The following is a 13,425-nucleotide window of genomic DNA, read 5'->3' on the forward strand; positions in this document are numbered from 1 at the left end:
GGGACCTAAATAACCCCAAACGAGAAGCTGGTGGGAAAGAACGAAATATTTGTATAGAGAGATTTCTACCAAGCATCCACTGGTTTCTTTGTTAGTATACTGGTGACTATCTCCGCCTGTCACGCGGGAGACCGGGGTTCAATTCCCCAACGGGGAGGATTCCTTGTTCTTTGCACACACTCCAACTATCCTTTTTTCAGTGCTGGAGTTCCTGGTCCACGCAGTCTCTCCAAACGCAAAAAAATGCCTCTGTAACATCTGAAGAACCAGAATCAACCGCATCCCTTTCGTGGAATCCTTGTCTGAAAGCAAACTTTCAGGAGGCTGTAAACCAATGCTCTGCCCAACCCCAGTTATCCGCTTGTCGACCCTTCTCCAACTTTACGCGCCCAAAGATATTTCCATCTCGCACTCTTTGTAGCGGAGACCGCAAATTTGGCAGCCGAGACTCGCCCAATCCCTCATCAGCAATCGAAATCGAAATCAGAAATCTAAATAAAAATTGTTCCTATAAATTGTAATCCAAAGTTACAATTTTGATGCACTGAAAGTAAATGGGTAGAAAGAAAAGATTGATATTGCTTTCAAAGGTTATTTTTGATATTGATATTGCTTTCCAAATTAATATTGATATTGCTTTCCAAAGATCTAGCAGAGACTTCCCAACAGGATGCTGCTGTCTCCTGGTACACTTGCCCAAGGGCAAGTAAAACTCTTGAAGCTCTAGGGAGAGCTTCAAGGAAGAGTTTTGGTCCTCAGCCTGAGCCTCCTTTCCCAGAATGGACCTTCAAAACTGGGCCCAAAAGCAGGCATCTGGAGGTGACTGCCCTCCCAAGGCTCTAGACACGGGCTTACATGGCACCCCTGATGACAAAATAGTCACTTTTGGGGAGAGTGTCTCTGATTATTGTCTTTTTATCTTTCCTCCTTTGCTGTCTGCTCTTGACATATTGCTGGGAGATCTGTAACTGCTGTTCTGGAGATATGTTGGTTTTTTTTTTTTTAATTGTGTTTCAACAAAATATGTCACCCTGTGCTCTATGGCCACCTTGGCCAAAAGAGGGGAGCATCAAAGTAGCCTTGAAAAGAATGTCTGTTTCCATAAGACAACTTTCTATAAAGATGCACTGGACATATAATCGGCCTGTTTGCAGTAAAGAACAAATCAGGAGCCTGCAGTGAGGCAGAAGTCTTATTCACTGGCACCTGCCTTCAGTGTGTGCTGACTGACCTTGCTGAGCTATACATCACAAATTCTGCTCAAACCAACCTCAAGGTTGGCCATTGTTACCAAACATCTTGAAATATCCAGCTTGTGTGCTCCACCTGTCTTTCCAAGAAACTGACCATTCTTCAGTCCCAACTCTTCTCCAAATCACTTCTCATGATCTGTAAGATTAAATCATCCTGAGCCTCTTAGTTTGAGAGCCCTGTTGTACTCAGTACTTTGGTTCCTCTCACATGCATGTCCCACAATTTCCCTTTTAATGATCTCTTTGCTTCTTTTAACTCAACAAGGACTCCTCTTGATTTGAAGGCTAGGTTTTCTCAGTTGAATAGCTTCACTCTCCTGGATGTAACCAAAGGAGAAAGTATCCCTCCCCCAAATTGTCTTACTTTTCTTCATTATGGAGAGTGTGACTTCAAATTAAACTCTCTAGGGGGACATGGTGAAGATATTAGGCAACACCCACTGTCCTGTCCCATGTTACAAGCCTTCAAGACCAGCACCCTCTTCAGTCAAGTTTCATTCATTTGGACATGTCTTTTAGATTTTCTTATGCAGCACCTACCTCCATCCTAACCTCCAGTATCTTAGTTCCAAATATCTTATTAGACATTTTCTAATTAGACATCCCACAAACATCCTAAACTCACTATACCCCAAACTGATCTAATTATTTTTCCCCTTTCTCTAATCGTGGAAGATATCACCACTGTCCCAGATTCCCAGGTTGACAATCGAGGTGTAATTCTAGACTTTTCACTTTTTATTGCCCCAATAATAATGGAATCTAGTAATTTCTACCTTCCCAACATTTCTCCAGCATGCTTCCTTTTCTTAGTGAAATAGCTGCCATCTCAATGCAGATTCTCATCACCTCAAAGCTGGACATTTGCTTAGCCTCCTGATTAATGCCTCTGTTAAAGTCTTCATGGAAGTTATGGACAGGAATGCCAGAGGATGGGCAGGCCTGGCTTCAGTTGGATCTCCATCTTTGGAGGGAATGTCCTGATGGGTGAGAGACGGATCCTTTGGAGAGCGTAAGAATAAGTTGGTTCCCTCCAAAATAAAAGCTACTGAGATGTATAAGTAGAGGTTCTTTTCTGTTTCCCTCCCAAAGATGTAGACCTTTAAGACCGTATCTTGTATGTATCTATTAGGTACTCCATTGATGTTCAGCGAAAGTGGATTGAAGTGAATAAAAAAAGTGATTGATGAACATAATGGACTTCTTTACCAGCAGCAGTGCAATGATCCAGGACAATCCTGAAGGACTTATGAGAATGAAGGCTATTCATATCCAGAGGAAGATCAGTGGGAGTAGAAACACAAAAGAAAAACAATTGCTTGATCACATGGGTCAATGGGGATATGACTGGAGTTATAAACCCTAAATGATCACCCAAGTGCAAATATCAATAATATGGAAATAGGTCTTGACCATGATTTTTGTAATGCTGGAAAAATACTCCAATTTAATCAATTAAATACAATTTAGAAATTTTAAAAAAGTGATTGAAGTGAAATGAGTCGACCTGAAGTGTGGTGAAAGTGAGGTGGTATTTGTGGTTTGAGATCTAGCATGACTGGGACAAAGTAAAAGATTGACTGGGTTGTGAGAGGAAAGATGTAGCGCACCATTCTCGCCGGGATTGGGGAACAGAGCCAGAGGGATCCCACGAGACGCGAAATCAAGAGAGGGACGTAACCCAGGGCGGGCGCTGGAAAAGAGTCTTCCTTCGTGTGGGTAAGGAGACTGCAGAGTGACAGAGAAGGCTGTGTGGCGAAGGGAGAGAGGGGTGTAAAAAGTGCTGCATTGGCCGGGAATCGAACCCGGGTCAACTGCTTGGAAGGCAGCTATGTTCACCACTATACCACCAATGCCCGTTGGTTTGCTTCTCTTTCTCAGTCAAAACCCCAGGGAGAGTCTGGGGTCTCTCCAGCTCGTTGGCCAGCTGAGGGCCGGAACAAGAGCTCCGCCCGTAGCAGCATTCGCTCTCCGTCCCAGTCCACATTCGAGCCTGGCCCCTTGCTAGTCGCTCTCCTTGCCCACAACCTTCAGCCCACTAGACGCTTCCTACCACCTCTGCCAGATACTCTACCTGATGCTACCCCAGCTCAGTCGCATCTCTCACTGCCTTACCCGGGCAGTCCCAGCACCTAGTCTTCTAGCTTCCCGCTACCTCCCAGCACCATACCCTTCAACCTTTTTAGTCTAGGCAGTGGGTCAATGATGTCGCCCAAGTCAATGGTGCGGCTGTGGAAAAGAGAACACACTCACCCCGGAGGCAGTTGGTCAAGCCCGCCAGCTTTCGTTGGGGTTCTAGTATAATGTACCAAGAACGCTCCGGGAGGACGGAGCACACGTAAGGTCCCTTTTATTGTGGACTAAAGCCCACCGTCCCGCCAAGACGAGCCTGTAACTTTTGCTTGAGCTTCCAAGAAGCTTGAATTTGGCTCTGGCCAAAGAAGATGCTGTCAGTGGCTCTTCGTCGCCCAATATCACGAAAGCATTTTTTTCTTTAGTTTTTAGACATTATTTTATTTGGTCATTTTCATACATTATTCATTGGTATCACCTGTGTCTTTGCTCCGAACCCATTTCCTGGTTGCTGGTGTTTGCATTAGGGTGCTCATTTAGCATCTCTCCTCAATCATATCCCCTCAACAGCTGTAGTCAAGCAGTTGTCTTTCCTCGGTGTTTTTACTCCCACAGTTGTCCTCTGCTTAAAGATAGTGTTTTTTCTCATAGATCCCTACGGACTGAAAAGCATTTTTTTGAATGCAGAGTTTGGCTCCTGAGCTAAGAAGCCTGAACAATAGAAGTAAAGTTGCTGGTGTGTGCAAAAGTGTCAGCATTCTCCCCGTCGGGGAATTGAACCCCGGTCTCCCGCGTGACAGGCGGGGATACTCACCACTATACTAACGAGGAAGACTACAAAAGAGTGCTAATAGATTCTTCCCTTTACTTTTATCACCCTTTCTCCTAAACAATTATTTGTCAAATCCGGTTCCAGACTAAGGATATCCTGCATCACCTCAGTTCCCTCCACTCTCTTCCTAAGTGGATCGTGATTCAGACATCCCCAAGATATTCATCACCCCCACCCCCAATCCCTCTCCATCCTACACTTTCAGATTCTATTTGTTATCAGTTCTCCTTGGGCCACATTGGTACCTGGGCTTCTCGAACATAGTCAAAGAGCTCTGCTTGTGTCTGAGTCTAGACTGCACTCACTCCTTCAACTCAGATGGGAAAATTCCGAAGATGCCTTCCAAGCTCAGCTCCCCTGTCACTTGCTTGCTACAAGGGCACACTTATAGGATTTGAGATTCAGAGTTGGAAGTGTCATTAGAAGCCAAGGAGTCTTCATTCCGTTCAGCTGGACCACTCACTTTGAAAATGAGGGAAATGATACTGAGACTGGTCCTTTGCTTTGCGTCAGACTTCTGCACCTAATAAGTGTGTGAAGAAAGTCTGGAATCTAGGACTTACAAACGCCAAGTTCATTGGCCTTTTTAGCAAATTACCTTCTGGCTTCACCTACAGAATCCCGGGTCATCATCTGAAGCTTTCCACCTCCTCAACTACTAGATCATTTCCCATCACTCTCTTCCCCTTAACATTATTCTGGTTTTTCACCGTGCTTCGAATTCACTTGCTCCTCTACCTTTTGTTGCATTAAAAGGGCACAGACAGGCTTCTGCAAGTTATACCCGCATTAGAGGACATCTTCACCATCTCACAGTTGACAAAAAGATGTAGAGTATGAGATCTCTCCGTTGGACTTGGCTGTTGAATCTCCCAAGAGCTATGATAACTATCACAATTCAAACACAGTTGATTTGGTTTTTAACACAAACACTGACTCTCCTCCACCAAGGTATCTCCCCCAATTATCTCCAAATTCTACAGAAATGCTTGGAAATTAACCCTTCCCTCCTGTAGTAAGCAACGACTCCTTGCTGCAAAAATGATTGACAGGGACATGTGACACAGAATCACATGAGAGCCTGGGTCAAGATTCTAAGGTCCCAACTGAAACCAAACTTCTGGGTGAAGCTTTTGGAGTAGCTATGATTTCCATTTTTCTACAAGTTTTTTTTTTTTGGTCCCTTTTTGAGATACCAGCTTGAGAGGAGAAAAACTGCTTGAACTGGCTGCTGGCAGCTTGACTTGAAGACCAAAGAAGAACCATCACTTCTCTGCTGGACCTACTTTGGACTTTATCTCTGGGATCTTGGCTCATTTACTGGACTCTGTTTTGTGAGGTTCTGTTGGGGGGGGGGGACTTAACTAATTTAGCCTAGATAAGTTAGCCATTAGGATAGTATTAAGGGAATTTAGGTTTGGGGATAAGATTAAGAACTTTTCCTTCTCCTTTGTTACCCTCCTTCCTCTCCCGTTGCCTATCAATAAACTTAAAATATTTAGATATTTCCCTCTTGTCTCTTTCCCTTAAACAATCCCAAAATAAGACTCCAGAAGCCCCTCCATCACTCCTCAGCTGGTTTATACTTAGTTGTTTGCTTGTGGTCTCCTTCATCAGACTGTTAGAGATTTTTCTTGGCCTTTAAAAAATCAATTAATTTGTTTATATCACCCGCTTAGCACAGCACAAGGCATACAGTAGGTACTTGACATTTTATAGATTGACCGAAATGTTTACTGATTGAATGGATTCATCAGGCTCTATGTGTGCACATTCAGTATGCAACCTTCCAAAGCTGCGCATATGTAGATCTAAAATGGCATTTGCATTTTGTTCCTTAGTTCTTTCGGTCATCGTTTTATTTTAAGTGCATTTGCAGTAGGCAGGAAAAATTGGATTCAGAAGAGAAAAAGGTGAAGTGATCCAGCTGTATGGAATGCTCTGTTGAAATCTTATTGGAGAAGACACAGCAGGAAAGCTAGAGGATGAGCAAGGACAAATCTGATTTAAGCTGGATCTTCATATTTGGGTAAGATCCATATTCTTTGTGTTCGTTTGTTTGAATTTCATTTTATTATTATTTTTTTTTTAATTCACCATGGTTAAAAGATTCTTGTTGTCTCCCTCCACCTTTCCCTACCCTCTCTGGAGCTGACAAGCAATTTCACTAAGTTAAACGTAATATTATCACTCAAATCCTATTTCCATATTATTCGTTTTTGTAATAGAGTAATTTAAGAGCCATAATCTTTAGAGTTCTTGAGGATAAATTCTATCCCCATTGCCTGCCTATCCCCGCCAGAAGAAAAGCTCCTAGCACCAGTTGGCAGGGACTCTTTCTTGTTTGTCTGCCAAAGATGCAGCTACGAAAGACCATACCTTACACTTATTAGGCACGACGTTGTTTTCCAAATGAAATGACCTGAGATGAAGTTTTGAAACCCAGCATCCAGCCTGAGAACAGGAAAGTTTCAGGGCCTGCAATAGGACAGAGAGAGAGAGAGTCTAGCGCCCGGATTGGGGAACTTGCTCCGAGGGTCCCAAAGAGATGCAAAACCAAGAGAGACAGGGAAGTGTGTGGGCAGAGTCCTTCCTATCTGTGCGTAGAGATCCGCGATGTGCCAAAAGAAGAGAGCGTTGTAAAAGGCTGCTTCGTCTGCGAATTCAATTGCTTGGAAGGCAGTTATGCTCACCTCATACCACCGCCAATGTTGCCAAAGTCTCTACAAACGCAAAAGATGCCTCTGTAACCTCTGAAGAACCAGCATCAGCCGCATCCCTTCCGTGGAATCTTTGTCTGAAAGCAAACTTTCAGGAGGCTGTAAACCAATGCTCTGCCCAACCCCAGTTATCCGCTTGTCGACCCTTCTCCAACTTTACGCGCCCAAAAGATATTTCCATCTCGCACTCTTTGTAGCGGAGACCGCAAATTTGGCAGCCGAGACTCGCCCAATCCCTCATCAGCAATCGAAATTGAATCCGTTCGGGACTCCCTAGCTCTCCTCTCCAAGGAGCTCGCTCCATTGCCCAGTCTCCGACCCCAAGCACTCTCAACTGCAGTGGCCCCGTAACACTCAGTGCAACTCCCGCGGAAACGTGTGTGGACAGAGTCTGGCCAGAAAGGGGGCGGAAGAGAATTCTGCGTCAAGGCCAAGGAGGGGTGGCGCAGTTGATGTGGGCAAGGCCGTGGACGATTGGGACAGACCTCGAGAGACAAGAAATGTGGAAATCCAACTGACGGAGGTGACCAGCAGGACTCAGGAGCCCCGTCCTTGGTTCAATCCCCCAGGCTCTAGCTGAAGCTGCCCAGCTGTCCTGCCACTCTCCTCTATCAGGGTAGTTGAGCGGCTTCAGATAGCAGACGGGGTGGGTTTGGGGAAGTAACTTTGGCTACGACAGCGATTCGTGGCCCACCGAGAAACGCTCGTTGTCCTGGGAGGTGGCGGGAAACCAGCAGTTGAGGCGCTTGGACTACCCGGAGGCGAAACCTGTAGCTGAGCTGGCGCAGCATCAGACGGCGTAGCAGAAGTGGCGGGAAGTATCTGGTGGCTGAAGGTTGTGGGCAAGGAGAGCGACTAGCAAGGAGCCAGGAGGAGCTGTGAGTTGGCCTCCGCTCGAATGTGGACTGGGACGGAGAGCGAATGCTGCTACGGGCGGAGCTCTTGTTCTGGCCCTCAGCTGGCCGAAGAGCTGGAAAGACCTCGGAAACTCAACCTGGGGTTTCGACTGAGGGGCGGCAGGAGAGCAACGAGCATTGGTGGTATAGTGGTGAACATAGCTGCCTTCCAAGCAGTTGACCCGGGTTCGATTCCCGGCCAATGCAGTTCTTTTTACACCCAGAGTTTCTTCCCTGGCCACACAGCCTTCTCTGCCACTGCGGTCTACTTACCCACACGAAGGAAGACTTTTCCAGCGCTCGCCCTCTGTCGCGTCTCTCTCTTCATTTCGCGTCTCTTGGGATCCCTCTGGCTCTGTTCCCCAATCCGGGCGAGAGTGGCCCTCTATATCTTTCCTCCCGCAACCCAGGCAGCTTTCACGTTATCCGGGTCCCCGCTGGGTCCCCGACCACAAACTCCACCGTACTTTCACCGTACTTCACTTCAATCCACTTCACTTCGGTTGAAGGACGATGATATGTTCTCAATCTGTTCAAGGTACTTTCTTAAAGGGCTGCATCTTGGCGGGGCGGGGAGCGGGGGTTGGGGGTGGGACAGAAAAGAGCCCCGGCTTGCTGACAAGTGTCAGGAACTTTTATTCTGAAGGTGGCCGACAATGGTTTAGAACTTATCCTTAAGCTCTGCACAGGGTCTGCCGCTCACCCATCAGGACATTCTTTCCAAAAATGGAGATCCTTCTGAAGCCAGGTCTGCCCACCCTCTGGCATTCCTGTCCAGATCCTCCAGGAAGATTTCCACAGAGAGAGACCAATCAGGAGGCTGATACATCAGTCTAGCTTTGTGGTGATGAGGCCCTGAGGGAGGGGAGCTTTGTTACTGAGAAAAGGCGGCATATAGGAGAAATGTTAGGAATAGGTAGAAACGACCAGACTCCATAATTATTGATTATTCGGGGGTTAGGAGAATTGAGGAAAGGGAAAGGGGAAAGTATAGAATGAACCCTAGGTTGCCAGCCTGGGAGCCTGGGGCATTGGTGGTGTTCTCTAATATTAGGGAAAGGGGAAAGATACTGAGACCAGTTTTGCATATGGTGAGTTTCGAATGTCTACGAGATTTCTGCTTAGATGTCTAATTAGCATTTGGAGATGAGGGACTGGAGGTCAGGAGGAAGAACAGGTACCGTGCAGGAATGAATGGAACTTGCCTAAAGAGGGCCCCCAGTCTTGAGGGTTTGTAAAATGGGACAGGACGGTGGACTTGGCCTGAGTTCTTCACCATTCCCCCTGCAGCGTTTGGTTTGCAGTCACACACTCTCCATCGTGAAGAAAGGTAAATTGGTTTGAAGTATTTGGAGGTGGATATTCGCACTGTTGAGCACATCCAAAAGAGTAAGACTCCGTCCTTCCAGGGTTCAGGACCAAACAAGCTCTTTCTGAGTTACTCCTGCCATAAAGATGGAACTGATACTAGACAAGAAAAGAAACCGATAACCAGAGCATAAGCAAATGAATTGTTCCTTAGTCAAAGGAAGAGGCTGTGCAACGCCATGCAGGTATCTGCAGAGACCTTGAAGCAGAAAAAGAAAGAAGAGAAAAGCATAGCACAAGAGCCAAGGGGCACCTAAAAAGACCCTATAAACGGCAGTTACACTGGGTACAGGAAGCAAGGGGTGCAATGAGGAGAGACTCGGGTCCGAAAAAGTTAGAATAGGTAGAAGGTTGAGATTCTAAATTCGTATTGCGTTAAGTTCTCCGTTCAGGCGAGACTAGAGGACAGTAGCATTTATGGGAAAGGGCTATTGAGGGAGAGGAGCAGTGGGATAGGTGGGCGTGACTGGTGGTGACAAGAGAGCTGCAAGTGAGATTGGTCTAGTGGAGAGGCTAAACGTGAGCCTTAAGGGTCTCCAGGAGAAACTTAAACAGAACAAGGACCATGCGGAAGTCCATTGTTGTAGTGAACAAAAAAAGGGGGGCGGGGGGGGGGGGGGAGGAGAGAAGCACGATCTCCCTGGTGGTCTAGTGGTTAGGATTTGGCGCTCTCACCGCCGCAGACCGGTCAGGGAGTCCTGCTTTTATGAGATCCTATCACCGGTAACTACCAAGCCACATGAAGAAGAGCTCTTTCCCATGCTGCTCCAAACCTCCAGATTCAAACGATCCACTCACCTTAACTTGTTCTCTTACCTTGTGTCTTTATTTGCTTGGGCATCTCTACAAGACCAAGTGAGGAAGAAAATTCGATAGAGCAGCACCAGGCCTAATCATCTGTTTAGTCAGTCCAAACTGTCCATCTGGCAAACTGGTGGGGGAAAGTGCGGGAGTGGGGCAGAACAGAGTGAGCAAGAATAACTTCTGTCAGAGGTATTGCCCTGTAGGTGTCCAGGAAGGAGAGCTTTCCCAGCTGCCCAAGATCCCCCAAACCAAGGACTTTTCTGGCCTTCGAAAGGGTAAGAGGGTGGGGTGGCATGGGATACAGGAGGAAGGTGGGTACAATTGTTCCTGAACAGGTAGGCAAGATGTTTTTCCCTGGAAATTGCAAGCGTCCTATGAGGAGCTATCTAAAAAGGGTGGGCTAGAGACGACCAGGTATCTCAGGAGAAAATTTGTGCTTAATTTTTTTAAAGTATATGGATATTCTATTTCAGTTACCATTGGTTTCGTTTGGTAATTTGTTGCATTTCATTTTATGCACTTGGAAGTGTTATCCTGAGAAGGAAGGAGCCGATAGGCTGCTGACGCCTTTCAGAGGTGTCAAACAGGAACCCAGACACCCGCAGGAACTGACGCTAAGTAGCAGGCTTTCTTCTTGTGGCAATCAGTCTCTGATTGCGGGAAGGGCCGTAAGTCTTGTAGAGGCACGGGAGGAAAGGTAGGGATAGGTGCGGAGGTGGCGGGAGGGCTAGAATGAGAGAGCGAGAGTGGTGTGTGGAAAAGGGACTCTTTGTTTTGTCCAACTCCGGAGTGGGGGATGTTAAGAGTCCCTAAATTTCTCTGGCAAACCAAAGAAAAATGAGCGTGGATAAGTGTGTCGCAGGTCAGATGGAATATTGAAAGGTGTCTAGGCGGCTTCCTCGTTAGTATAGTGGTGAGTATCCCCGCCTGTCACGCGGGAGACCGGGGTTCAATTCCCCGACGGGGAGAATGCTGATATTTTTGCCCCTGCAATCCAAACCTGCTCCTCTCTTGGCTGCCCACTCAACTCCGGGCCCCAAAGTCTCTGGCATCTCAAAAGGGGCCACAGGGAAATGAGGCAGCTCAGTGTCACCCCCAGCACTTCCCCCAACTCCTTGCTAAACGCAATCTCTCCGGAAGTTTGTAGCCTGTGCAACACGCTCCCCTCCCCAAGGGATAGGTGAGCGTGGTTGGTAGTGACCGTGGAGGGGCAAGTCAGTGTAGTGGAGGGCAGAGACCAGATGTGGGTTCAATGCGTCCCCAGAAGAGTGAAAGGAGCTATCCAAACAGCCCCTGTCATGTGCTGAGTGAAGAAGTGATAGGCCTGTTCTTAAAATCCCTGGTGGTCTAGTGGTTAGGATTCGGCGCTCTCACCGCCGCGGCCCGGGTTCGATTCCCGGTCAGGGAATGTTATTTTTATACCATGGGTGATCACCATCACCTTCATCTCTTCGGGTAGTCTCACCAAGGCCCCAACACGGAAGGAAAGTAGTGTAGGAGTTTGCCAATTCGAATTAGCGGTCAAGTCGAATCAAATTATCTGCTTGGCAAATTCACCTGGGGGAGTGGAGGTGCAGGTCTTGGCGTGAAAGGCGAGGCGGATCCAAGAGGCTAACAACTTCTGTAAGAGGCTTTGTTCTTTACATGCCCTGGAAAGAGGATTTCCCCATGGCCAAGACCCCAGAGGCCTCTGAAAGGTAGTGGGGTAAGGAGAAAAGGGCTCACATGTAAAAATAAAATAAATAAATAAATAAACAAACAAACAAATATATATATATTATATATATATATATATATATATATATATATATACATATATATAGCATCTCTTTTTGTGGTGGCAAAGAATTAGAAACAGAAAATGTCCATCAATCAAGGAATGGCTGACAAAATTGTGATGTAAAATTGTAATGGAATACTATTGAATTGTAAGAAATCACTAAACAGGACGATTAAAACAAAAACAACAACAACGGGAATTATATGAACCTATTGGAAGTGAAGTAAGCAGAACCAGGAAAACATTGTACACAGTACTATCAATATTGTACAACAATCAGTTGTGAATGACTTAACTATCCACAATGCAAGGATCCATTAAAACCCCAAATGACTCAGGGAGAAAAAGGATATCCACTACCATAGAAGAAACGGATGAACTTCTTTTTTCTTTCTTTCTTTTTTTAATTAACCTATTTAGTCACTTTAGAACATCATTCCTTGGTTACAAGAATCATATTCTTTCTCTCCTTCCCCTCTTCCCATCTTTCCCGTAGCTGACCTGCAATTTCACTGGATATTATATGTGTCCTTGATCAGTACCTATTTCCATGTTGTTGGTGGTTGCATTAGGATGTTCATTTAGAGTCTACACCCCCCATCATATCCCCTCCGCCCATGTAATCAAGCAGTTGTTTTTCTTCTGTTTTTCTACTCCCACAGTTTTTCCTCTGAATGTGGATGTTTTTTTTCTCATTGATTTCCTCCAGGTTGTTCATGATCACTGCATTGCCACTAATGGAGAAGTCCATTGCATTCAATTGTGCCACAGTGTGTCAGTCTCTGTGTACAATGTTCTCTTGGCTCTGCTCCTCTCACTATGCATCAATTCCTGGAGGTGATTCCAGTTCCCTTGGAATTCCTCCAGTTTGTTATTCCTTTGAGCACAGAAACTGATGAAATTCTGAATGCAGATTTGAACATACCATTCTTGGAGGGTTTTTTTTCCCTTCTTGTATACGAGGTATGTCTTATTTCACGACGTGACAAATACGTAAAAAAGAAAAAGAAAGGTGGGAGGAGGGGGATAGTTTGGGCTGGCAGAAGAAAGGAGGATGAGGGTCTCTTCTGGAGGTACAAGTGTCCTGCTGGTGAGAGCTGTTCAAAAAGTGGGCACAGTCAACTCGAACAGCTTACGAAAGTACTCGTGCTCGTGCTAAAAAAAAAAGAAAAAAAAAAAAGAAAAGCTACCTGTTGCATGGGCCGGGAATCGAACCCGGGCCTCCCGCGTGGCAGGCGAGAATTCTACCACTGAACCACCCATGCAAGGATGAAAAGCTCATTTCCAACTGTCTCTCTGATCTACGTGGACGCGGGAAGATTTCTTGTAGACCTATGCCCAAAATTTGACAAAACACCTGTTGACTCTAATTTTCCATTTTGCCATTTTTCTAGGCTACTTCTCTCCTCTGCCTCCTAATTTCCCCCTTCTTCCTTTTCATCTTCTGTCTTCTCCCTACTCTTCCGTTCTCCTTTTTTCCCTCCCCTTCTTCCTCCTATTCCTTCTCTTCCTCCTCCTCCCCTACATTCTTCTCTTCTTACTCCTGCTACACAAACTCTTCTGAGAATGGCTCATAATAGCTACCCAAGTGCCACTTTCTCAGACACGGCTCCCCACTCGCTGCCTTCGTCCCGCTCCTCCTCCTCCCATATCCCCTCCTTCTGCTCTCCACTCCTCCATTTCGCCTCCCCCAAAGGCT

At 46.2% G+C, this 13,425-nt stretch overlaps 6 non-coding genes across 6 annotated transcripts; 3 read left to right on the forward strand and 3 right to left on the reverse strand.

Annotated features, from left to right (window-relative positions):
* Nucleotides 1-3,037: 3,037 nt before the first annotated feature.
* On the reverse strand, nucleotides 3,038-3,109 carry TRNAG-UCC (transfer RNA glycine (anticodon UCC)). Its single transcript has one exon. It is a non-coding gene; the product is annotated as a tRNA-Gly (tRNA).
* Nucleotides 3,110-4,085: 976 nt separating this feature from the next.
* TRNAD-GUC (transfer RNA aspartic acid (anticodon GUC)) lies at nucleotides 4,086-4,157 on the reverse strand. The gene has a single exon. It is a non-coding gene; the product is annotated as a tRNA-Asp (tRNA).
* Nucleotides 4,158-7,909: 3,752 nt separating this feature from the next.
* On the forward strand, nucleotides 7,910-7,981 carry TRNAG-UCC (transfer RNA glycine (anticodon UCC)). The gene has a single exon. It is a non-coding gene; the product is annotated as a tRNA-Gly (tRNA).
* A 2,861-nt stretch (nucleotides 7,982-10,842) lies between these two features.
* On the forward strand, nucleotides 10,843-10,914 carry TRNAD-GUC (transfer RNA aspartic acid (anticodon GUC)). Its single transcript has one exon. It is a non-coding gene; the product is annotated as a tRNA-Asp (tRNA).
* A 368-nt stretch (nucleotides 10,915-11,282) lies between these two features.
* On the forward strand, nucleotides 11,283-11,354 carry TRNAE-CUC (transfer RNA glutamic acid (anticodon CUC)). The gene has a single exon. It is a non-coding gene; the product is annotated as a tRNA-Glu (tRNA).
* Nucleotides 11,355-12,920: 1,566 nt separating this feature from the next.
* TRNAG-GCC (transfer RNA glycine (anticodon GCC)) lies at nucleotides 12,921-12,991 on the reverse strand. Its single transcript has one exon. It is a non-coding gene; the product is annotated as a tRNA-Gly (tRNA).
* Nucleotides 12,992-13,425: the final 434 nt, after the last annotated feature.

Source organism: Monodelphis domestica, chromosome 2 (genome assembly GCF_027887165.1).
Source record: "Monodelphis domestica isolate mMonDom1 chromosome 2, mMonDom1.pri, whole genome shotgun sequence".
Classification (NCBI taxonomy): Eukaryota; Metazoa; Chordata; class Mammalia; order Didelphimorphia; family Didelphidae; genus Monodelphis; species Monodelphis domestica.